General features: G+C 49.6%; 1 protein-coding gene across 3 annotated transcripts in view; it reads left to right on the top strand.

Moving 5' to 3' along the window:
* The window catches only part of SIL1 (SIL1 nucleotide exchange factor), a 95,536-nt gene that overhangs the window by 29,330 nt on the left and 42,845 nt on the right, over nt 1-23,361 (top strand). The gene's annotated exons all lie outside the window — the stretch shown is intronic.

Here is a 23,361-nt window from a genome sequence, read left to right as displayed (position 1 = left end):
GCTGCCAGCCCCCTTGTAGGTGGGGGGCTGTCTCTGTCACTGGCTCCACAGCCCTTTCTCTCTTCATTTGTCAAGGGCCAGGTTTTATAACATTTGTTGGCACGTGGATTCCCAAGTCTGCTGTGCTGCGCTGTGGTGCTGCTCAGTGGCAAGCTGATTAGGAGCTGTCACTGGAGCACTGCACAGCTTTTTAACAATGGGTTTTCTGTTCCTCGGCTGTTTAAAAGTTATCTTTTATTTCCATCTGTGCAAACCACAAAAAATCTCTTCCCTTTCTTTGGGTTGGTGTCTTTCATTAGACATGCCTGGGACTCTGTGGTGAGAGGAGCCCAGCAGAGCAGCTTGGCCTCCATGTGCTGGGAAGTCTCTGGAGGAGCCAAACCCATTCAAACACACACAGATACACGTGTGCATACATATTTCAACAATTAGCCTGTTGCTGGGGTCCTGAATGAGCTGTTTAATCCACTTGTGCTTTGGTGTCCTGATGTATATGCAGGTGTAATACCTTCCCACCTCACAAGGGTGAACTAAGTAGTAATTAATTTTTATAAAGTGCTCTGAATTTAAGAGCTTTATCCTGTGCTCAGTATTATCATTGAAAGAATAAGTATGGGTTCCATTTGTCTTGAAATTTCTGCCAGATATAGCAGAATGACTTTTCCAAATGTAAATCTTTGTATAACATAAATGGCTACAAAAGCCCCTGCGTTCCACAGAGCTGCAGTATATACTTATATTCCATTTCTGTACCATTATGTATGGAAGGCGTGTGGTGTCCCTGCTCATTTTCCAGCCTGGCAGATCCCCACCAGCTTTGTTGGAGCAGAACATGTACATACTTGCAATCATTAGAAACCTCATTGCAGGGTTTGTTCACAAGCACCTTCTCCACTGCTCGGGTGCCTTATTCTGCTTGATTTTTGTAGTTATTTCCTGTTGGGCACATGCAGTGAAGGGCTTGTGGAAGTGGGGAGCTTGTCAGTATTCACAGAGGAGAGTAATTTTGGTTACTCTTCTAAAGACCTAAATGGTGTCCTGCCTCATGCTCTGACTGCTACAGATCCCAGCACTGGGGACATGGCACAAAGAGGAGCCTGCCTTGGTCTCCTGTTGCCAGCCTGGGTTTCTGTCTCCTGGGGGTTCTTCTGGAGTGAAATCCTGTGAGGACTGGCACTGACACCTTCAGCACGTGTTAGTGAAGGCTGGGGCCCTGCTGCCAGCAGGAGCCCATCCCTGTAGCCTCTGGCCCACGCTTTCCCAGTGTGAGCACAGCTCTGGCTGGGCAGGGAGCTGACCTGGCACGAGGGAAGCTGCTGCTGTGGCTGCACAGGGATGTACCTTTTGGTGCTGCAGCAGAGCCATGCACCTTGGCAGCATTTCTCACCCACTGGTTCTGCATCTTGCCGTGTTTTCCATGTGGCTGCACTCACTGGCAGCTGAGCAGAGCCTGCTGGGCTGGGCTCAGAGTTTGCCTTCTGCTGCCCATCTCTCCAGGACACCCCCACTCCCTCTCCCGTTGTATCCCTCTGGCAAACTAGGCCAGTCTCTCTGAGGGAAGCAAATGTTTGAATTTAGAATTTGGATTTACAGTTCTGAACACTGGGAGGGAGTTTGGAGCTGCATTTCCCCCATCTCACTCCTGTTTCAACTTGTTGCTGTTCTGAGCTCACGCAGCATTTTGTGCTTCTCTACAATGGTGCAGCAGCTCATCTTTTATAGATGTATTCCCAGTTTTCCTCTGCTGAGTTTCCAGTTCCCTGTTGCTAATTGCATCATTCCACATTTCCACTGGGACTGCAGCAGTGTCATCAACCTGTAACCTGTCAAATCCCCCCCCAGATTCGATTGTTATTGTGTCTGCAGTGCTTTGGGCACTTGTTCCTCGCTGTCTACAGTGTGAGCTGGATTTTGATCAAGTGCTTCCTTGCACTTTGAGCACACTTCAAGCTGCTGGAAGTAGCTGGATGCAAACACAGAGAGACAGTTGCCCTAAGAGCTGTGCTGCCTGTAATCTGGAAGCAAGATCAGTTGTCTCTTCTGCCAGGCAGCCGGAGCTGATGGCTCTGGAAAGGTTGGTGAAACTTCCCAAAGCCCTTTAACACTTCGTTAGGCATTGCTTCTTTCTCACTTGGTGCTAAATAATGCACCAGGTGCAGGGCTCAGACTGAAGGGAGATGTGTGCCTTGGAGAGGTTTCCAGCACCTCTGCTGTTGGACTTCTGGGCATCATGTGTGGGGCTTTTACTTCTGTCCGTGGCTGGAGCCCGCAGGAGCCAGGAGGTTTTTTGGGGTTTAGTGAGTGGGATTGCTGTGTCCTCTGAATGAAGATTCACACCACTGCTCAGACTCCTCATGATCAGGTAAAAGCTTCCTCTGCTGTCTTTTTTCTTTCAGAATACACTTTCTCCAGGTGACAGTACCCTTGGGAACTGGAACATATTTTACTTTTGTTATTTGGGCACCAAATTTCTCAATATTTTGTTTTGCATTCCTGATGATGATTGGAAGTTGGATTGCTCTGACCATCTAGTTGTATCACTGAGCAGCTGATTTTCTACCAAGCATGGTGGGAAATTTTCCACCCAGCAGTGGCTCCTCTGGGAAGAGTTTGCTGTGAAGATTCAGAGCAAGGATATAAGAGGCAGGGGTTTAATTGGGAAAGGAAAAGGGCATTAACCACCACCCCCCAGCAGTGATGAGTGGAGAGCTGGGGCTGCACAGGGCTCTGCTCTGCCCATCCCTGTGGCAGCAGTGCTTTGCTGCTCCCTAATGTGGCAGAAACCCTCTGGCAGCTTTTCCAGCTGACAGTTGGGAGTTAATGAGTCCAGTTTCCAATCCAGATGGACAAGTGAGAACCTCCTCTGCCCAAAATATCAAAATATTTACAGATTGCTCTGCAGACAGGCAGCAGTGGGGCAGAGAGGCTGCCTTTGCTGCAGAGCAGCTCCCTGCAGACTGAGGGATAGAGCAGAGCCTGGCACTGTGACTGGCATGGTGCAGCGTGGATCTCTCTGGGCTTTGGATGGATGTCTTGGGGCAGAGCAGGGAGCTTAGCTGGCCTGCACCTTCAGCTGTGGTTAAAGCTCTGCCTTGCAGAGCTGAACCTGCAGTGACTCCTCGGCGTTTGTGCTGCCCAGAGTAATTTTCTGAAGTGCCCGATTATTTCACAGGTAAAAACCAAGGAGCCATAGCTGCTGCTGCTGATCAGGCTGCCAGAGTGAAGCTGATGTGAACATGCTGTTGGTGCTGCTTCTGCAAAGATGAAACCATCTTATGTTCAGCAGGGAGCCAGTGATACACTGCTTGGCATTTAAATATCCATGGCTGCAGCTCCCAAAGATCCTCAGGCTATCTTTGCTGCTCCTGCTTGTCACAGGTATTCTCCTGTCTCATTTGCTGCTCAAACAAGGTTTTACACCTGTGGAAACACAGTTCTCCAGGTAGCCACATCGGGGAGGTGTTTTCAGAGGCTGCTTTGAAGGACTGGCTGTGGAAAGAGCAGGGCTGAGGATGGGCAATAACCCAGTCCAGTTTCATTGCCAGTCTCTCTTCCAGGAGCTTTTGGTGGCCAAATGAGGCAGCACTGCTTTAAGCTGAGAAGAGGTTCGTGAAGCAGGGGGAGGAAGGAGGCAGGAGGGATCTGTGCCAGGCCTGTCCCACAGCCCGTGCTGGGGATGTGGTTGCTGCTGAGGGTCCCCTCACACCTTGTCCGTGGGGACCTTGCTCCTGCTGCTCACTGGGATGTCCTGAGCTGCAGCAGCTCTTGCTAATTGCTTTGCTGAATGAATCACTGTCCAAACCATGGGCTTCTTGCTGACCCAGACAGTGGTGGGCAGGTCTCTGAAATATTTGTGGCAGCACGGTCAAGAGCGGGCTGTGAAGTACAGAGTGAAACCACCAGGGTATGCTCGTTTTTGCAGAGTTTGACGTGTCTAATCCAGGCAATAGGAGCCTCATCAGATCAGCACAGATTTGCATGTAGAGGGAAGGCAAATGGAATTTTAAAAACCTCATCTATACTAGATGAAATGCTTCTTCTCCAAGTTTCTTTATAAAATGACTTGTTCCTGATGTGCAGAGGGGAGGAATCTCAACTGTGGAGTTGTTATAATCTTGTTTGGCCAGTGACAGGAGAGCTGGAGGATGATTCCAGCAGGTAGGAAAGGTCAGGCTGACTTGAGAGCAAGTGTTCAGTGCTTGGAAGCTGAGTTATGGTCCCTGGCAGCTCTCCCTCTGCTTGTTTTCAATCTGACCTCTTGCATAGGAGGCTTTTCATCTCCTAAATATATCTTGTGCCTGTCTTTTTTATTGCCAGCTGCCTTCATGGGCTCCTCTCTCAGTTTCCTACCCTCGTGAGCTTTTCTTTGCCCCTCATCTTCACATCACAGGAGGCACAGTGTCCCTAACACTGGCTTGTGCCTAATTCCAAGTCCTTAGCAGAAGTGCCAGGGCTGAAGCTCCAGATGCTGCTCCTGCCTTGCGTGTGCAGGCAGATGTGGCACACCAAGCAGTGCCAGGCAGATGTGGTGCACCAAGCCCATCCTTCATGCCCAAGTCCTGCTCTGGGTAAGAGGGATAGTGATGTTTCCCTCCAGCTGTTGGTGAAAGGAGAGGACTGGGGCTCAGGAGCTGCAGGGCCAGTTGTGGCATTCACAGTCTCTGAAAAAATCCCTTTGCCCAGGATGTTTCTCCTGGGAAGCTGAGAAGCCTCAGAGAAAAGGAAAACAATTCTTATCTCATTTGCTTCTCCTGTGTTGTGCTCATCTGGAATGTGTTTGGAGATTGTTCACCCACAGGTGATTGTTTCATTGGATTCTGGTGTGAGTTGTTTTGACTCTTTGGCCAATCAGTGCCAAGCTGTGTTGGGACTCTGGAGAGAGTCATAAGTTTTCATGATTATCTTTTTAGCATTCAGGATGTATCCTTTCTGTATTCTTTAGTATAGTATTCTTTAATATAATGTAGTATAATAAGGTAATAAATTAGCCTTCTGAGAACATGGAGTCAGATGCATCATTCCTGTCTTTGTCGGGGATGCCTTGAAAATACACTAGACAGTGAGCAGGCGTTCCCAGCCCCCTGCTCCAGCAGGAGGATGTGTCTGAAGGATGCCAGCTCTGGGCAGGGAGACACAGCACGAGTGTCCCACCCTGCAGCTTGGTTTCAGCATTTCTGTAAAGAATTGGGAGCCCCAATTGCATGAATTGGGAGCCAGTTTTTGCTCCCCAAATGCAGGTAAAACTTCTCTTCTGTCATTTCCAGAAATGGCAGTGTCCTGGCAGCACTGGTGTGGTGAGAAAAAGCCCTACCTTGTTTGCTCAGGCTTAGGGGCAGAGTGGGCTTGGGGTGGGTTTTTGGTGTGTCAGGTCAGTCCCGTCCCTTACTGGCCGTGATGTTACTGGTTTCCAACTGGTTACAAAAGTCTTTTGCAGTGATGCTCCTTCTGCCAAAAATTAACTGTGCTTCTGAGCAGCCAGAATAAAAGCCTGAGCTTCTCTAACATGCGGCCATGGACTAGGCTGTGGGCATCACCAAAACAAGGGTGCAGTGCTGTGTTTTCGTGAGCCAAGCCATGACTCCTGCTAGTGGTTTGTGGAATTCTGAGCCCTGCAGGGTATTGCAGGTGGTCTGGAATGGTCATAAAGCAGGGGATGAGGTGCTGAGAGTCAAGCAGTGGTTTTAGTGCAACAGGAAGAGGTTAAACTGCAGCTTTCAGAATAATTTCAAACTTCACTTTAATGATATTCAGGCTGCTGGTGGTGTAATAGCAGTAGACATCAGCAGTGGGAACCATTCCTGTGGTTAAATGCACATTGTTTGGTGGGGGGAAAGTGCTTTGAAAGAAGAGAGACTGTTTCCCAGAGAAGACATCTCTCATTCCTTGCTTTTCTCTCCTTCCTGCCAAGCCAGGGATGCTGTGAGCGTGTGAGCTGCTGAGAGGTGCTTAAATGTGTGCTGGGTGATGAGGAATACCTTGCTCTGGTTTTTATGTGCAAGCAGGCTGGGTTTTTTGCAGTAGCTCCAATAACTTTCGTGTGGCTGTTTAGAAGGATGAACCTCATTAAAGAAGAGGTATTTAATAACAGGCTTCTTTTTATCTCTGTCTTTATCTAACAGTCTGCACATTTATTTCAAGCTTGTAACAGTGCTTTGGAAGAAAAATGTTTTCTCTCCTCTAAAATGTTTTGGCAGTGCCTCCAGCCTCGGTTATCTTGAATTTCCAGTTTGGCTATCATCTCTCCTCCATCCAAAGCCAGCAAGCCACAGCAGGCCCATGGCTCCAACATTTTCCTTGGGAAATGGGCAATTTCTGTGGGAATATAGTTTCAAAAGATGGGACTTGGGTCCCAGAGTCACCGAAACTGTTCTGAAGGTTTGCTCAAACATAATCACAGCAACTCCCTCAGGCTTCAAATGTGTGATCTTGTATGGGACAAGCACTGCAGGCACTGCAGTGTTTGCTGCAGGATGTGATTGACCACACACTCTGGGAGAGGCTGGCAGCTCTGGGGGTCAGGCATTTCTGCAGAGATTTTTTTTTTCCCCTAAATTTGTTGACTTTATTCAATAATTTCATAAATTAAACCTGACCTACAGATCTCTTGCAGACGTGTTTTCAGCCCACTCTCCTGTATTTGCTGTGATTTGATGGTGGTGATGGAGGCAGCCCCAGCCCTGAGGGGATGCACCATCTTTCCAGCTCCTTCCACATCCGTCCCTTTGGCATTGCTGGCTCTGTATCCAGACCCTGCCCTGGCTGAAGGTTTGCTGGAGCACAGGTGCCTGAGCCTGTGGCCAGGATGACCATTTCTGAGCCCTTTTCCCAGGATACAAGTGGCCATATGCTCCAGGAGATGCTGGATTTGGGCCCTGGGTCGTGTGTGGCAGTTATTACAAAAGAACGTGGCTGCTCTAGGGGCTAATCCCTGGTTTTTCCTTGCCTTTCAGTCTGGATGATGTACATCCCTTAACCACAGCTTTGCATCATTATCTTTTTCCAAAATTAGGGAGTATTTTCCACGGTCTTGCTCAGGCCCTTCCTCCCTTCAGCTTCCCCCATGGGCTAAGGCCTGACTTACTGAAACTTCCCCAGAACTGATTCTGAGTGGGCAAGGACAGAGTCAGAGGATTTTCAGGCAGTCAGCACAGTCAGATGGCTCCTGTGAGGAATATTTCACTTGCTCCTTCACAGTTTCTGCCTGCAAATTGTCCTCTGGCTCAGATGGGGCTCCAGCTTTTTTTTTTTTTTTCCTCCTTTTTCTTTCCTAAGTGATTCAATTTTCCATGTATTTATTTACAGGGTCACACAAGCAACAGGTCTGCTTTTTCCACAGATCCTTCCAGAGCCATGTGCTGTGCCTGCTCCATTTTGGTGCAGAAGCATCTTGCTTCTCTGAGTAAAACTCAGAATATCCATCCAGCTGTCTTGACTGAGCGAGGCATTTTCTGTGAACCCTGCCCTCTGTTCATTTCAGAATCTGCAGGGAATTTGGGACATAAATTAAAAAGCTATTTGATGCTCCTTGAGGCCTAGAAGCTGATTTTGCATTTGTTCTTACTTGAACACACACTGAGACAAATGGCTCTGCTTTACTGAAGCTGCTTCCTTTAGCATCCTGAGGAAGCTTCCCAGTTAAAAAATAAATATGGCTCTGTTTCTTCAGCCCTGCTGTACCAGCAAAAGCTGGGGAAGGAAATGTAATCTCCTTGGGTCTGTCCTGATGTTTCATAGAACTAATTCCCATTTATTGGAAGAACTCTTCCACGCCAGATTCATGTTTAATTTTTTATTATGTGTTTACATTTTGGAAGGAGTAAGGGTGGCGGTGTTGGAAATTCTAATGAGGGACATTTCTGATTGAAAAGACTCAGGCTCCTCTCTCCTGATTTTTCTGCCAGCTCCTTAAGACTGCAGGAAGTTTTGCCTGGGTCATTCACTTGCAACAGGATGTTATCTGAATAGAGAATTAATGTATGCAGCCTGTCACTTGGAATTGCTGCTGTTCTGCTGCTGGAGAGCTCCCAGGGTTGCAGAGCCCTTGCAAGCAGCAATATCAGGAATGTGCCTGTGATCCTGCAAAGCCAGAGGAGGAACAGGGAGCTGCAAGTCTCCCTCATCACTGCAGGGTGTGAATAAATAGATCTAATCAACAATTTACATGTTAGCCCCAGACCAGCGTTTATTTTTAGGATGTGTCATTCAGCCTCTGCATCTCAAGCTGGTGGTGTTTCTAAAAGCACCTCTAAGTGATCACAGAGGCTGGATTTTAAGCTGCATTTACATTTTGATAGAATCTGCTGCTTTTCTTATCTGAGACAAAGCCCACCTGATCTTCATTAATTACACTATCATTTCACCTGCTAACCAGGGTGCTACTAATTACAGTTATCTGTCTGTTCTTCACCAGATAATGCACAAAAAATTGTTATCCCTGGCTGTATCTGGATTAGCTGGAGCTGTAAGGGGGTTGCACATGGTGATGGGTTTTACAGGTGGAGTGCAGGTATTTATAGAGTGTCTGAGGGAACGTGGAGGAGTGGCTGCTGTCCCACTGGCTGTGCTGCCATTCCAAGACAGCTCCACAGCAAAACATACAGAAAACACTGCTTAAAGATAGAAAAATCTGGTTACTGCAGGGTGACTAGAGCGGGCCAGCTCCACAAGAGAGGTGGTGGAGTCCTGGGACATCTCAGACCTGCTGAGCTCAGGCCTTGGGCTGGAGGGGACACTGCTTGAGCAGGGGCTGATCCCAGGGGTGTTTCCAGCCTCAGCCATCAGGGACTGTCTGATAGTGCCTTTTTAAAGACAGAAATCTCATGGTGGCTTCATAGAGAGCTGCGATCCCTGGTGGTGGTGCTGACTGCTCCCCCACTAACATCAGCTGCAGTCTGAGTGGGGCAAGCACAGAAAGGTCTCTGAAAAGAGGCAGCAGGAAATGTCTGAGCTGCTGGGGAGTTGTGAGTCCAGAGGGCTGCAGGCAGGAGCCAGAGGCTGCAGGGAAGGCACCCCATGAGGGCAGAGCCTTTGCTGGAAGAGAAGTCAAGGGCCTTTCACTTGACTCCTGTTTCATCAGCCTTTCACACACTGATCTCTTCAGATGCTCTCTGAACCTTTGGATTGCTTTCTGAAGGGGAAAGGACTTGTTCTGGAGGAGAAGCAGAGCCAGGCTGCTGAGGAGAGCTGGTAGCTGTCTGCTGGCAAGAGTGGAGGGCCATGGAGACTCGTGCAGCCCAGCTGTGGCCAGAGGGGTGGACACTGGGTGAGGAGATGTACAACTCTCCTCCATCCGCTGCGAGTGTTCTGAGGCCAAACACACCTGCCCTGTTTGTACTGCTTGCTGTACTTGATAAACTGATATATGTGAGTTTGGGGGGTTTTGTTACCTTTTTGTATTCTGAAGAGAACTAAAGATGGTTCACATGATTTCTTTTGTGCCTTCTGCAGTGCAGGTGATGCAAGCAGGGATGGAACAACAGCATGTTTATACTTGTCAAGTCTCCATCCATACCTGAGGAGCTGCCTGAAGCACAAAGGTGATTGTCTTGCAGGTTTAGAACACTACACCAGCAGGGAGAACAAGAAGCTCAGTGGAGACCATGCTCCAGAAAAAGTGTATCCATGGTCCAAAAGCTAAATATGGAACCATGGAAGTGCACACTGCAGTGGTAGTGGAGCTGGAATGCTGAATGGGGAGATTTCCTGCCCTTCTGGCACAAGGAACCAGGGGTCCTCTGGTTCTCCATGGTCCTCCATGAGGACCTCTGGTTCTCCGTGGTTTTCCACAAGGATGTGTTGATGCCTTGCCCAGGGCTGTGACAGCAGGCAGTAGTTTCAGGTGGGGTTGCTCTGCTGGCAGGGCCTTGGTGTTCCCAGCAGGGCAGGGCAGGGATGCTCCTGTCGCAGCAGAGCACTGGGCATGCAGGTACCACCCTACAGCAGCTGCTCCTCCTCTGCATCACTTCCAGGGACAAAACTCCTGTCCTGCTGCGTGGCAGGGAGCCCTGCAGAGCCAGCAGAGAGGGGACAGGCTGGGCAGCACTGGTTTAATAATTTTTGCCTGTTCCTGCCACGGAAGCTGTGTGCTGGGTGGAGATGTGTGTGTTTGGGGAGGGCTGGCTCAACCATTAGCTTGTCAGGGTTTGCAACACTGGCAGCTGGGGAGAAAACTGTTATTAAGTGTAACGTGGCACCTTGGAGATGGAAGCATGGGGAGACAATAAATACAGCCTTCCATAATGCCATTTTATGGTGTCACTCTTCAGAATTTATTAAGGCTTAGTTGCAGCCATGCCTGCAGCCTTCTGTGCTGGAATCAGTAAATTGTGTTCATTATCTCCAGCACTTGCTCTGACCTGCTGTGTTTTACAAGGGAGGAGACACTGGAGGCGTGGGGACACCCCAGCTGCTTTCTGCAGCCATTTCCTTGGTGCCAATCCAGCTTTTCTGGGGTTGCTGGGACACCTCAGGCAGTGTGATGTGTTAGGTGAAGAGAACACTGAGGGACTGAGGACCTGCCAAAATCACCCCAGTTCCATGAGGAGCAGGGAAGGAGCTGTGTGAGGAGGGAGGCCATGGGCACCTTGGAGCGCACTGGCACGTTTGTCACTCCACTGTGGGACCACTCCAGCAGTCTTGGATGTGCTGAGGATATGCTGGAGGTGGAAAAGGGCTCACAGGAGCTCTCTGAAATGCAGACAGGGAAATGCTACACCCCTGTCTGGTGTCCTCTTGCACCAGCTGTTTTCAAATGAAAACACCAGTGAAACTGTGCTCCTTTTGCCCACTTTTTGTCAGGACAAATCCCAGCAGCAGCACGTTTGTGTACCTTCATCCTTATCCTCAGCATTTAGGTCCAGGATGGAGGAAAACAAGTTCAAGCCCAACCTCGTGATAATTTATTATGTTCCATGTGCTTAAGGGCAAAATTTAAGTTGCCAAAAGCAGATGTTTGCATGCTCTTTTTTTAGCTCTCAGAGTACTTTCTGTGTGCTTGATTGATGGACGTCCCTGTTACATTAATAGCTGGGCTTTGCAGAAAGCTGTTATTACCAGGAGAATCTGGTGTGGGTTTCAGTTTTTCTTCTTGCATTGAAAATCCATTATTAATGTCTTTCTGAGGAAAAAAAAAGAAAAAGGTTTCAATTCAGGCATTTTGCTTTGCTTTCTCAGGCTTCTCAACTGTCTTCACAGAGGTACTTTTAAAATCAGTATTGCAAGTGTTCTTAATATTTTACTGAGTGGTTGAGGGTTTCTGCATCTTGCTATTGATTTCTGATTGTACTGCAGGATATGTAGGTGCACACAGGTTGCTCTGTGATGGATAACTTCATATGTGTCTTCCTAATCATCACTGAGTTGCCTTCTGCATGTTCCCTATTGCTGAGCTTGGAAGGCACCAGGAGAGCTCTGAGTGCAATCCCGAGGCACCAAACTTGTGACTGTTCATTTAATTTGGGTTTGGTTTTCAATCAGACACAGGGGTCATGTAAGGCTTGTGGGGTCTCCTCTTTGTGTTGCCTCTGCAGAGTTCTTCTGCCCTGGCTTCTCAGGCAGCTTTGTGTTCTGTGTTGTAGGAGCAAAAGAAGTCATTGTCCTGGCTTTGTGTGGGGTGGACATAATGGACCTTCAGCTTCAAGCACTGACCTTGGCCCTTGGGGCGGTTCTGGGGCAGATCTCAGCATTTCAGAGGTGCAGAATCATTGGATCCCAGAATGGTTTGCATTGGAAAGAAACCTTAAAGCTCATCCAACTCCAACCCTCTGCCATGGCAGGGACACCTGCCACTGTCCCAGGCTGCTCCGAGCCCTGTCCAGCCTGGCCTTGGACACTCAGGGATGCAGGGCAGCCACAGCTGCTTTGGGCACCCTGTGCCAGGGCCTGCCCACCCTCCCAGAGAACAATTCCTTCTCAATATCCCATCCAGCCCTGCCCTCTGGCAGTGGGAAGCCATTCCCTGTCCACTGCAGGCACCTGTGAAAGTCCAAGTCTCAGTGAAGTAATACAGAAGCCCAGACTGTGTTGGTAACTGCTGTAAAGCTGGATTTCCAGACAGAGGCTCTTGGAGCACATCAGCACTGATGGCACAATCTGTGTGAGAGCTTGTTGGCACCACAGGAACCTGTGAGGAGTGAGAGGACTGTGGCCAGCATGAGTGCTCCAAAATGCTTCCACAGCTCCAGGTGGGCTGTACAAGGGAAGAGCTCTGTGTGTGTGGGCACAGTCCTTCCCAGCTCTGCATGCCCTGGCACAGGCTCCACATCTGCCTGGGGCTGTGGCTGTGCCAACAGGCACTCTGGAGTGGGCTGGGTGTACACAAACCTCTGCTGGCTGGGCTGTTTGCTCCTCAGGCTTATCCTGGACAGGCTCCTGCACCTTCAGACGTGGAGGCTACACCTGGCTTCTGAGGAACTGGTTGTTGCAGTTTTCTGTCCGTGCTGGGGACCAGGACAAACACTGGCACGGGAGCTGGTCCTGTGTCCCCAGGATAGTAGGGATGGTGGTGGCAGCGCTGGCAGGGGACACGGCAGCCCAGCCCTGCCTGGCATGCAGAACAGTGGGCAGGCTCTGACCTTGCCGCTGGAACTCACTTAGCAATTCTGTTGATGTTGTGGAAACGAAAATATAATTCAGGCCACCTTCTCCTCCAAGCTGACCCTGAGAATCTGGGAGAAGAGCTACTGAATAATTAGGGGCTTTTTTTTTTCTCCCTTTTGCTGGAGTTACTGCTCAGTGTTGAACTGTGCTCTAAATTTTTTTTTTTAATCCCTTTTGCTGGAGGGATCATTACTGCTCAGTGTTGAACTGTGCTCTAAAGTGCCTTTAGTTCCCTTGAACTTACTGCTCTGAGTGTACTTAGCATGAATATAATTACGTAGCTTGCAGTCTCATTAATCAGCGGGGGCTGTGGCACATCCTTGTTGTGCTGTTTTGTGGGTGGCTTGGCTGGTGGGAACCCCCTGGCCAGGGGTGGAGGCTGTGGCTGGAGCATTCCCCCTCTGCTCCTGTGCCTGGTTTAGCTGAGCTTTGTTGTCTCATCCTGCAGGATCTGGAGTGTTTGCTAGCACTGCCATGATTGCAGCCTTGCTGCCGTAGAGGAGAAAAGGGAAAGGTGGGTTTGTCCCAAGGGAGTTTGGCCGGACCAGATCCCTACTGCTGTCCCTGTGATTTGGGTCTGTGGGGTTCCAAAATGCAGAGCCCAGCCTCGTGGCTTTGCAGTGAACACCCGGAGCCCGAGCTCTTGCGCAGGGTCTGCTGCAGGGCTGTTTGATGATGCTGTGCCTCTGTCTCTGTGGCAGAGCTCTCAGTCTTCCTGGCAATGTAAATTCTCCTGGCTGCATGCTAAAATTACACTGAGTTATTGATTTATCTTTGAGAGGATTTCCTTCCCGAGGGATATTTCTGGCTGTTGTAGTGATTTAGTTCTTCTGCAAGTGCAGAATCCATGGCAGGGCAGAGCCACCCTCCTGCCCTCAAGCCTGCAGCTCAGGGTCGTGCTCCCTCAGGCTTCCTTTGCAAGCTGATTTCTGTTCCAAGGCTGGGACAAGGTTACATGGCTGTTATTTCTGTGTAACAACTGCAAATAAAAGGGCATTTTCAACTTTCCACTGCAGAAGCTGCAAGTCTGGGACAAACCTTTGTGCCGTGGCACCAGCATTATCTTGGGCATGTCTCAAACCCAGCTCCAAGGCTGGCACGTGGGATGTGTGGAGCCATGCCAGCCTTAATACACTCGGACTCCTGGGGACATTTTAGATCCTCAAAGTGGGCTATGATGGGACCGGGAGCATGCTAACACTTCTCTCCTAAAGCTGCAGGGTACAGCCTCTCTTTGCTTTCTGTTGACTCACCATGGAGTGTCCCTAAAAAACAGGCCAGGCAAGTTCCTGCTGGTGGTCCTGAGGAAGCCAAGCCAGCTCTCTTCTTCTGTCACCAGTTTTCTCCCCTTGGCCCTGAGATCCTACCCCACTAGCTGTGGCTCAGCTGGTGAGCACCATCAGTAGAAGGACCTGACTGTTCAGGACACGGCCAAATGTTTCATCTGCTTTGTGACTGGAAAATGCCCAGCTCTGTGTTCTTGGGTGCCCATTTGAAGCATGTCCCTGTGGGTTCCTGTATCTAACCCCACAGTGGATTTGGCACCAATCTCAGCTGCACACTGATAAAATGTGAGGCTGCTTGTGCATGTGGTGTTATGAAACAGCATCCACCAATTAGGCCCAGGGAGAACGTCAATTTATTTTCCTGTGAACCAAGTGTGGCACAGCTCCTTCCTTTCCTAGTGATCTGTCTGTGAGATAAAACACATCTTTAGTGTCTATCTTAAATACTGCAGTGTTGACAAATTCTCTTGACAGAAATTAGGCTAATGTCCCTTACGACTGCGTTAGCTGTAGAAACGAGGCTTTAAATTGAAGCTTCGCAAAGCGCGCTCTCCAAGGCATCTCCTTATTCCAGCTTTTATTATCCAAATTTGTTCTCACTCTGCCTTGGCAGCGGGGCTGGCAGGCGGCTCTTCCCATCCATCCTGCTTGTCTCACAGCCAGGCTGGTGGGACCAGCACCTTCCAGGGCTGGACTGGGCAGCACTGGCCAAACACTGCGGAGCCGTGCCCTCGGGTCCGGGAGGCTCTGGGCTTGGGGGACACCGGTGCTGGGACATGGGTGAGGGGAGCCAGCTGACACACATCGAGCAGAGATGGGATCCAAGGCAGTCAGCTGCACGCCCTGACAGCAGCACAACGTGTCCTGAAACGCTCCCACTGGGAGCTGGAGCTGGGAGAAGGGAGTTTGTGTCGTACACGTCTCATCCTTGCAATTTCAGCACTGAGTTACAGACTCAGAAGCTGAGGACAGGAACAGAGAGGTCTGAGGCCTGGTCATGAACGTCCCTTCCTGAGCTTCCCAGCCCTCCCTTGGAAAATAGTTTCCTCTTTTGCTCCTTTACCCTTCTCAAGTTGAGCCCTTTTAGCCTTTAACTCCTCGTTTCCAACACAGGTTAACCATGGCCATTTTAAACCTTCTGATTCTCACACTGGTGTTGGTCCTGATGGATTATCCCTCCCTATTGAACTCCTCGTTTCCAACACAGGTTAACCATGGCCATTTTAAACCTTCTGATTCTCACACTGGTGTTGGATTATCCCTCCCTATTATGTCCTTTCTGTGCCTCCACATTGCCAGGTTCTTTGGTGACCATCTCCTGAATCCCTGAGAGAGGAGGAGAGGCTCTCTGAGAGTGACAGATGTGGGAGTCATGATGGTTGATGATGTTCTGGAGGTGCTAACCTCCATCATAGTAAAGAAGCCTCTCTCAAAAGGTATTAAATGCCTAAAATTCCACATAATTAATATCATCCTCAGTTCCTTTTGTCAGGTTCTCAATTCTCCTGGTCAGCTGCCTTGTCCTTCTCTGCCCACATCCTGCATTGATCTTCTCTGAATGTAGCCAAGCCTTCAGCATCCCAGATGGGCTCTCTGGAGTAACAAATAGACCCGAGGAATGACAGTTATTAAATGGATTGTAGCATTGGCTTGGGGATAAATAATGTAGTGAGTTGGAGAGGGTTTAAAACTGGCTTTTGGAAGTAAACTTCTCATGGATGTTGACTTGGGGACATGGTGAGAGAAAGGTTGCTGCAGTGTCTCTGCAGCCTGGTGTGCCATTTGAGAGATGAAATATCAGAGTGTGGCTGGATTCCTTTGGTCTCTCTGTTTCTTCTGCTCGGATCTTTGTGGGATTAAACTCTGAACTGCTGCAGTTCACAGACTCCAAGCCCAGTATCAGAATTAAAAATAAATCAAGTGCCTCGTATTAAATCGTGAGCACATGGCTCCTGCTGCCCCCGGGCCTGTGGCAACTCACTGCAGTGCCTGCTTTGAGACTGGGGAGAAGGGTTTGCTGGGAAAGTGAAAACATGTTGTGCCCACTCTGCAAAAGGACAACCCTTCTTCCTGCCCTGTGGTTATTTTTTTCCTGGTGTGTTTGCTGCTGTTGCACTGCAAGGCAGAGCAGCCCTTCCAGGAGGGAGGTGGGAGGGCAGAGCACTTGGAGGAGCTCTTTGCCACAGGAAGCATCTCCCTCCTGCAGCAGCAGCAGCAGCAGACACACCAGCAGATGCTGCAGCAGTGCCTCCATCAGAGGCACTGTATTTCCCTCTCGAGCCCTCCTGTCACCCCTTCCTTCCCTGAGATCCCTCCTCCCCAGGCACCTCGCTGGCCTCCACCTTCTCTTCCCTCACTTCCAGACTTCTCAGGGGGCCCAGGCACCTCATGGGATGGCCACGCTGTGCCCTGTGTGTGGCAGCCACCCCTCCTGTCCTCGTGGCTCCCCTGCACGAGAGGGATGAGGTTTGGTGTGTGTTCAGCAGGCTCAGCTCTTGAGCAGGAGGCTGGGCCCATCTTCATCATCCTCACCTTGGCTGCCAGTGAGGGTGGGCGGCAATCCCAGGGACCCGCTCTGGCACTGCCAGCCAGGGCCCTGCCTGTCCCCACGGCACTGCCTGTCCCAGGGGCTCGCCTGCCCCTCCTTCCCTCTTGCTGCAGGAGGTGCAGGAGAAGCCAAGTGGATTTGGCAGGCGGTGAGGAGGGAGCCCAGCCCAGCCTCACGGGTGCCTCTGTTTGAATAGCAGCGTTCAGAGCACTCGGCACCGGCTGATCAGTTGGGAGACCATAAATCCCAGTGCCAAAGGACAGCCCTGGCTCAGGGAAAAGGGCCAGTTGTGAGCACTGTCCAGCCCAATGTCCAAATGGAATGGTGCTTTCACATCTCTGATCAAGGGTTACTTAGTGGAGAGCCCCTTCCTTGTGAGGCTTTGTTCTCTGCTAGCTGTGGATTGAATCACGGGAGGAGGGATTGGATTCTGGAATCACTTTAAAAACATTTTCATTCTGTTTGCTGAGGGGAACAAATTACAGAGAAGACCTCTCAGCACTGTGACAAAAGAGTGCCTCTAAAACCCTTTTCAGCCAAACAAGTGTTTGAGCTGAAGGCCTGATGGATGGTGCTTAGAGATGTGGTTATTGCAGCAAGGTTGGCATTAAAAATCACAGGGTACAAGAAAGTTCTCCCAAGGGCTGCTGTGGGGGTGTCTCCCTGTAATCCTGGTGTGAGGAGCCTTATCACCCTGAGTCCATCCAGTGAGCTCTGTGGCATCAGCCAGAGGATAGCATAGCACAGCAAGCACCAGTGAGTGACTTCTGTCTTGCTAAATGAGAAACTGCCATGGGATCAGCTCTTTCGGGGTGGCATCACTGGGGCAGGAGATCCATGGGCAGTGGTGAGAGCACTGGACATGGAAGGACGATGGTCACCACGGCAGATCCTCTTTGGGCAGCTGCCACGTGTGACGTGGAAGCACAGGAGGTTCCACTGTGTTTCCTGGGGAGGCCCATGGTGCAAGAGGGAGACTCCTCTCTCCTGGTGAAACTGGGGGGGACATTGTGTGGAGGATGGTATTGGACTGAGAATTGAGTGTCATAGGGGGGGAGGGAGGAGGAGTGTTTTGGAGGGTTCCATTGTGGATTGTTGTATGTGGGTTTTTTTCCTTTTTTTCCCTTTTGTCTCGATGTTGTAGATTAATAAAGTGTTGTGTTTTTTCCCCTCCATTTCCAAGTTGGAGCCTGCTTTGTTCTGTTTCCGGGTCACATCTCACAATAACCATTTTGGAACTATATCTTTCATGGGGGCACTGGCATTGTGCCAGGGTCAATCCATGACAAGTCCTTACATGAGAGTTCCTTGGTTTTGTTGAGGTGCTTTGAACTCTTCATTCAGTCTCTCAACAACTCATCCCATTCAGGCCATTCTGGAAGAGCCTCTGCAACATCTGTGGCTGGGGGATCAGGCCCTGCCTGCTCCCAATGTGTCTGGGTGTGGAATCCTTTGAATCCCTCAGGGCAATCCCCAGGGCTTTGCTGTGGAAGAATATACTGTAGAGTCTTCACCTAGGCTGAAAGAGAAGACTTCCCCATGGAGCCTTGCACAACACTATGAACCACCCCAGTTCCTTTCCCCATATGTCCCAAATTCTGGTCGTTTCTCCTTTCCCTGATCCCCCATTGGTTATGGTATCCCTGGTGGCAGGCTCCGTGTCTTCCCTCGAGTGCAATGCCCTTTGTCCTGCCCTTTGTGCCACTCTGGTGCCTTTGGAGCATTGGCCACTGACCCCTGCGTAACCTTGTGCACACCACATGGCCGGGTCTTAGTCTCTGATTCCCCTTTGGCATGCTGGAATAAACCTGGGCTGGAATTCATCATACAAAAGGCTCTTCTGCCTCTTGTGGCTGAGCTGGCCATGGTGAGTGTGGTGTGTGGACTTGACTGCTTTCCCTGAATGTTTACCCAGGCAGCTTTTCCACAGGAGATGCTTACTGGGGAAGAGGTAGCAGCAACCACCATCTAAACCCGCGTGTTGCTACATCCGGGTGCCCTGGGAGGCAGAAGGAAGCAGCAGTGCCAATTGTTTGCTCATGCTGTAAGGACAAAACTCCTTTCTTAGGGTTTCCTCTGCAATCCCAGGCAGAGAAGGACATCTCTGTCCTTGTCAGCCCTCTAGGCAATGATCAGACAGAGCAGCAGTGATGAAACCAGGCTGGCACCAGCAGGGCTGGTCCCTCGCAGGCAGAGGCAGCCCAGCTCCTCCAGCCCGAGCTGGGCAGCGCCTGGGAGAGGTGGCACCATGGCACTGGGCAAGGTGCATCACCCCAGGGGTTCATCAGAACTCCTGCTTAGGGAACCCTTTATGAATACGGACAGCAGACAGTTATTCTATAAAAGAGTTTTCTCTCTAATTAATTGCAGTAGGTACCAGAGTCCCTGCTGTTACTGGTTACCTGAGAAATCGAGAGGCAGTGACCAGGCTGGTGCTTCTCTGAGGAGATGCTGCACTCAGCAGGCAGCTGTGGCTTCCCAGCAGTGCAGTGGGAGGAAGAGCTGCCCAGGGAGTGGATTTGTAAAGCATTTCTTCCAGCATCACAGGAGTTTGTACTTGGGATGTGCACACAGGTGTCTGAGCTTCCTCCCTGCCCGAGGTGGGGAATGCTGGGGGTGCTGGGGCAGCTGCTGGGGGAGCTTCCAGTGCTGTGAAACCTCTCCACCAGCTATCAGGAGGAGGTGACATAGAGCATATTAATGACATTTTCTAGTGGCACTTAATTTGGAGGAGCAGTGAGTGCCAGACAGTGAACTAATGCAAAAGGCTGTAGCTGAGTGAAAAAAAGGACAGAAAGAAATAAAATGAGATTCAGGCTCTGGGACTCTTCTCATCAGTAATCCATCTCTTTCTTCCCTGTGTCTGCTACATGTCTTCCTTTTGTGTGTAAAAATGTTCTGTTTTGAAGTAACAAACAATCTGCAGAGTGGTAAGACTTGCCTTTGTAGGAAAGAAAGGAAAAAAAACACCTGCAGGCTTTGCTGGTTCCTTGCTCAGCAGCTGTAACCAGAGCCTGGGTGTGAGCTGAGCCCCCCAGACTGGGCCTGGCTCCTGTGTTTTCCTCCAAGCACCCTGGTGTGGCACATCCCATCCACCCAGGCACAGCTGGAGTCAGGCACAGTGTCCCCTGTGTGCCACCAGCATGGGATGCCCCAGCCTCAGGCAGTTCCCCAGCCCTGGCACTGGTGGCTCCTGCAGCTAGGGCCGCAGCTGTGGGGAGCTCTGCTGCTCCCTGGGATTTGTCTCCTGGTAGTTTTTAATCATTATTTTATTAAGGGAGAAGGTGTGGTGCCATCAGATAACTTATTATGGATGCTCTGGCAGTGTGATTATTTCAGTACTGCAGCACTGCCAGTGTGTTTTGCTGGAACATTCACATATTGATTCCAGATTCCTTTGTTGCCTGTACTAGAAAGAAAGTCCCATTTCCCTCCCTTCGTGGAGAGAAACAAAGAGTAAAGGAAGGTAGATGTCATCTGAGGCTTGCCCACACACCAAGGTAATTTTTGAGAGCTGCAGAGCCACTTACTGACTCATAACTGGGGCTTGTTTTCAAACCCTTGATGGATTTTTGAATTCTTTTACAATGGCAGACAAGGATGCTCACTTGGGGACAAGCCAAGGATCTGCCTCAGCAAGCTGGATCACCTTTGTTCTGCTTGCTCCAGCCTTCCCTGGGGACATTCCTCTGCCAAGGGGGAGAGGATAGTGCTGCAAGGGGAGAGTCTCCTGTCCCTCTTTGGCTTCTCTTGATGGGCAGTCAGTGGCCGGCAGCTTTGTCCAATGGGTGGGAAGGGATGGGATGGGATGGGATGGGATGGGATGGGATGGGATGGGATGGGATGGGATGGGGAAGCCACTGCCAGGAGTGCAGTGAGTTACTGCACAGCCTTGGTGGGAGGTTTGCAGGTCAGTGTGTGATGTACAAGTTCCCAGCCTGCAGCTGTGCAGTGAGTTGGGGCTCAGCCGTGTCCCCATGCTGGAACACAAACCCACTTGTGGAACGTGAAATGATGTGCTGGAAAGGAGCTGGGCAGGATGAGACCTTTCTTCCTCAGTGAGGAAACACAGCTGGTCATTTGGTTGGTCTAGAAGAAGAGAGATGGGGTTCTTTGGATATCACTGCGTGCTGCATATTCCACACAGCAGCCCTCTGCTTTTAGTAACGTGGTGCACAATGTGCCTGATCCTCCCTCAGTTGTGAGCCTGATGGAAGCATGTCCTGTTTTCCGTTTGTTTATTAATTTATCATCTTGTTTTTAGCCTCTGCAAAGCTTGATATTGGTACAGAGCCTGGGAAACGTGCACAGAGCAGAGTAACAGATAGTTGTGATTTGGTTACAAGGCAATAATTTAAGTGGACAGGTTTAACTGATAACATAAAGCACACGAGAGAAATCGCTTCGGTTTATAAATGTCAGCAGAGCCCCTGCAAGGGAGCTGCTGCCTGGTGCTGCTGCTCCAGCCAATATATTATAAGGAGATACAAACAGATGTCTGAAAAAATCTGGCTGACCAAGATTAAAAGAATGGGGCTATAAATTAAACTCTTCCTTGGTGTCTCTTTAAGCAACTTTATAGACAGAGCACATCCAAATGAAGGAGAGTTAATGCTCCAGGGACCTCCAGGTGCTTTGGGCTGCAGAGGCAGCACCCAGGGGTGGGACGGCTTGTGGGGACAGCAGTGTCAGTCAGAGCTGGCATGGGAGACCAAAGCCTGTCCTGGTGCTTCTGCAGCTGATAAAGGGATTAGATCAGGAACAGGAATAACACCATCCCTGCAGTGTCACCACAGGATTAGTGTCTCCTGCTTGGAAAATAAATGCTGTCACTCTTCTTTGACATTTATTCCCTATAAAGACCTTGTCATTTGTGAAGTGACAAGGGTTTTATCCTCTGGGAGTACTTTGCCTGTTGGACACTGTCTTTTTGGCTGCGAGGCAGCTGAGTGACTGAGGGGCAGGTGGGTGGCACATCCCCAGCAGAGGCACTGGGAGCTCTGCTCAGACCCTTGGGGCATTCTCTCAACCCATCATCCCAAGGAAATGCAATAACACCCATTCAAACTGAGAGCAGGTTCAGATTGGTTATTAGGGAGGAATTGTTCTCTGGCAGGGTGGGCAGGCCCTGGCACAGGTGCCCAGAGCAGCTGTGGCTGCCCCTGGATCCCTGGCAGTGCCCAAGGCCAGGCTGGATGGGGCTTGGAGCAGCCTGGGACAGTGGGAGGTGTCCCTGGCTTGGTAGGGGGTGGCGCTGGATTAACTTAAAGTTCCTTTCCAACCAAACCATTCTGTGATTCTGTGATCTTATTTTTAATCTATTTTAATTTATTTTAGTTGTGGTTAAAAAATCCCAAGAGTGGGATATTTTTTAAGTGGTAAGAGTTCCAAACTAATTGTGGGGGCAAGAGTTTGCTGCTTCCCCCTCCACAGCTGGAGGCCCTTCTGGCACATTTGTGGAGGGAATTTCACAGCTATTTATACTCACTGGGTAGTTGATTTAGAGCTGGGAAATTAACTAGAATGGAAACTCTTCTTTCCCTTTATGAGAAGCAAGGGATGAGGTCTGGCAGCTGTAGGATTTGCAGCTCTCAGGGAAGAGGGACAATTCAGTAACACATCTATGCAGTGCCTACCTGTGGATACACATATTTTATTTGTCTGAGGTGTCAAGGAGAAAAAATGTTACAAAATGGCTTAAATGAAAATGTGGTTTTGTATTTTTTAAATTGAGTTTCATTTCCCAAATGCAACTTAATGCAAACAATAAGTAAAAAATTAATTTCTCTTGGGAAAAAGCTATTAAGAGAATGGTTTCTGTTTTAGCAGCATGTGAAGCTGTGTAATTGCTTACACATGTATTGCTCCGGTGTGTGCTCCCAGTTGTTGAATAGTATCAAATTATAGGAATGAAAAAGAATCAACTATTTTTAAGGGAAATGTCTAGAAGCTACATACTGAAACATGATTAAAATTCCAGATTTCCAGCTTACTCGTCTAAATCAGGAATTTTAATCACATTATTCAAGTCAAGCCACCCTCAAACACACTTTTGACTTCAAAATACCCCAAACTAAATAAGACAGAAGACCTTCCTTGAAGAGCTGTAACATTTTTAAGTGTCAATGTCAATCTTTTTGTTGAAAACAGAGATGTTTTTCATGGTTTATTTATTAAAGCAGGACGTTTGTCCTGCTGTGCCATGAACCTGGGCTGCTGTGCAGAGCGGCCAGGGGAAATCCCTGGAGCACCAAGAGCTGCTGAAACATATCAGGGATGCAAGTTTTGCTCTGGGCTTTGGATGCTCCTGGTTAAACCCCATTCAGTGTGCAAAGCAGGAGCAGGAAGGGTTTGTGCCTTGGCTGATGCAGCCTCTGGGATTTGGCTGTACTGGGGGTGCAGCTTGTGAGCACCAGGCCTGGGTTTGGTTTTATTTCCTGCTTGCTGATGTGACAGATGAGTAATGCCATGGTTGACTCTCACAATTAAAAGGGAAATGTTAAGAGAAGTTTTACAGTTATGTTTTACCCCCCCTTGTGTTGTTATCAGGGTGCCCTGGGTTTGGGACATTTGGGAGGGTCGCTCGTTACTGTGGCAGCCCCTGACCCCCAATCAAGGTGTCAGGCAGGGATCTCCAGCACTGGGCAGGGAAGGAGGAGTCCATGGACAGAACTTTGGGGGGGCTAAAGGGTTAAAAGGTGAAACCTCCATTGTGTGGGTGAGCACATGGTGGGGAAAATCCTCTGCTCCTGGGTGCTGTAATATTTTCTCCATTCAGTCTTCTGTTGTATTTTTGAAAAGGTTTTAATAAACCTTTTAAATTTTTTGGAAGTGAGTAGCATCTCTCACACTGGGAATAGGAGCGGGAGGGCTGGGCCCCCCAGGCCCCTGCCCTTCTGGAGCTTGCTCCTGTGCTTTTCCTTGGGGTGA

Source organism: Passer montanus, unplaced genomic scaffold (assembly GCF_014805655.1).
Source record: "Passer montanus isolate IOZ18808 unplaced genomic scaffold, ASM1480565v1 scaffold133, whole genome shotgun sequence".
Lineage (NCBI taxonomy): Eukaryota > Metazoa > Chordata > Aves > Passeriformes > Passeridae > Passer > Passer montanus.
This window is presented reverse-complemented; position numbering and strand designations above follow the sequence as displayed.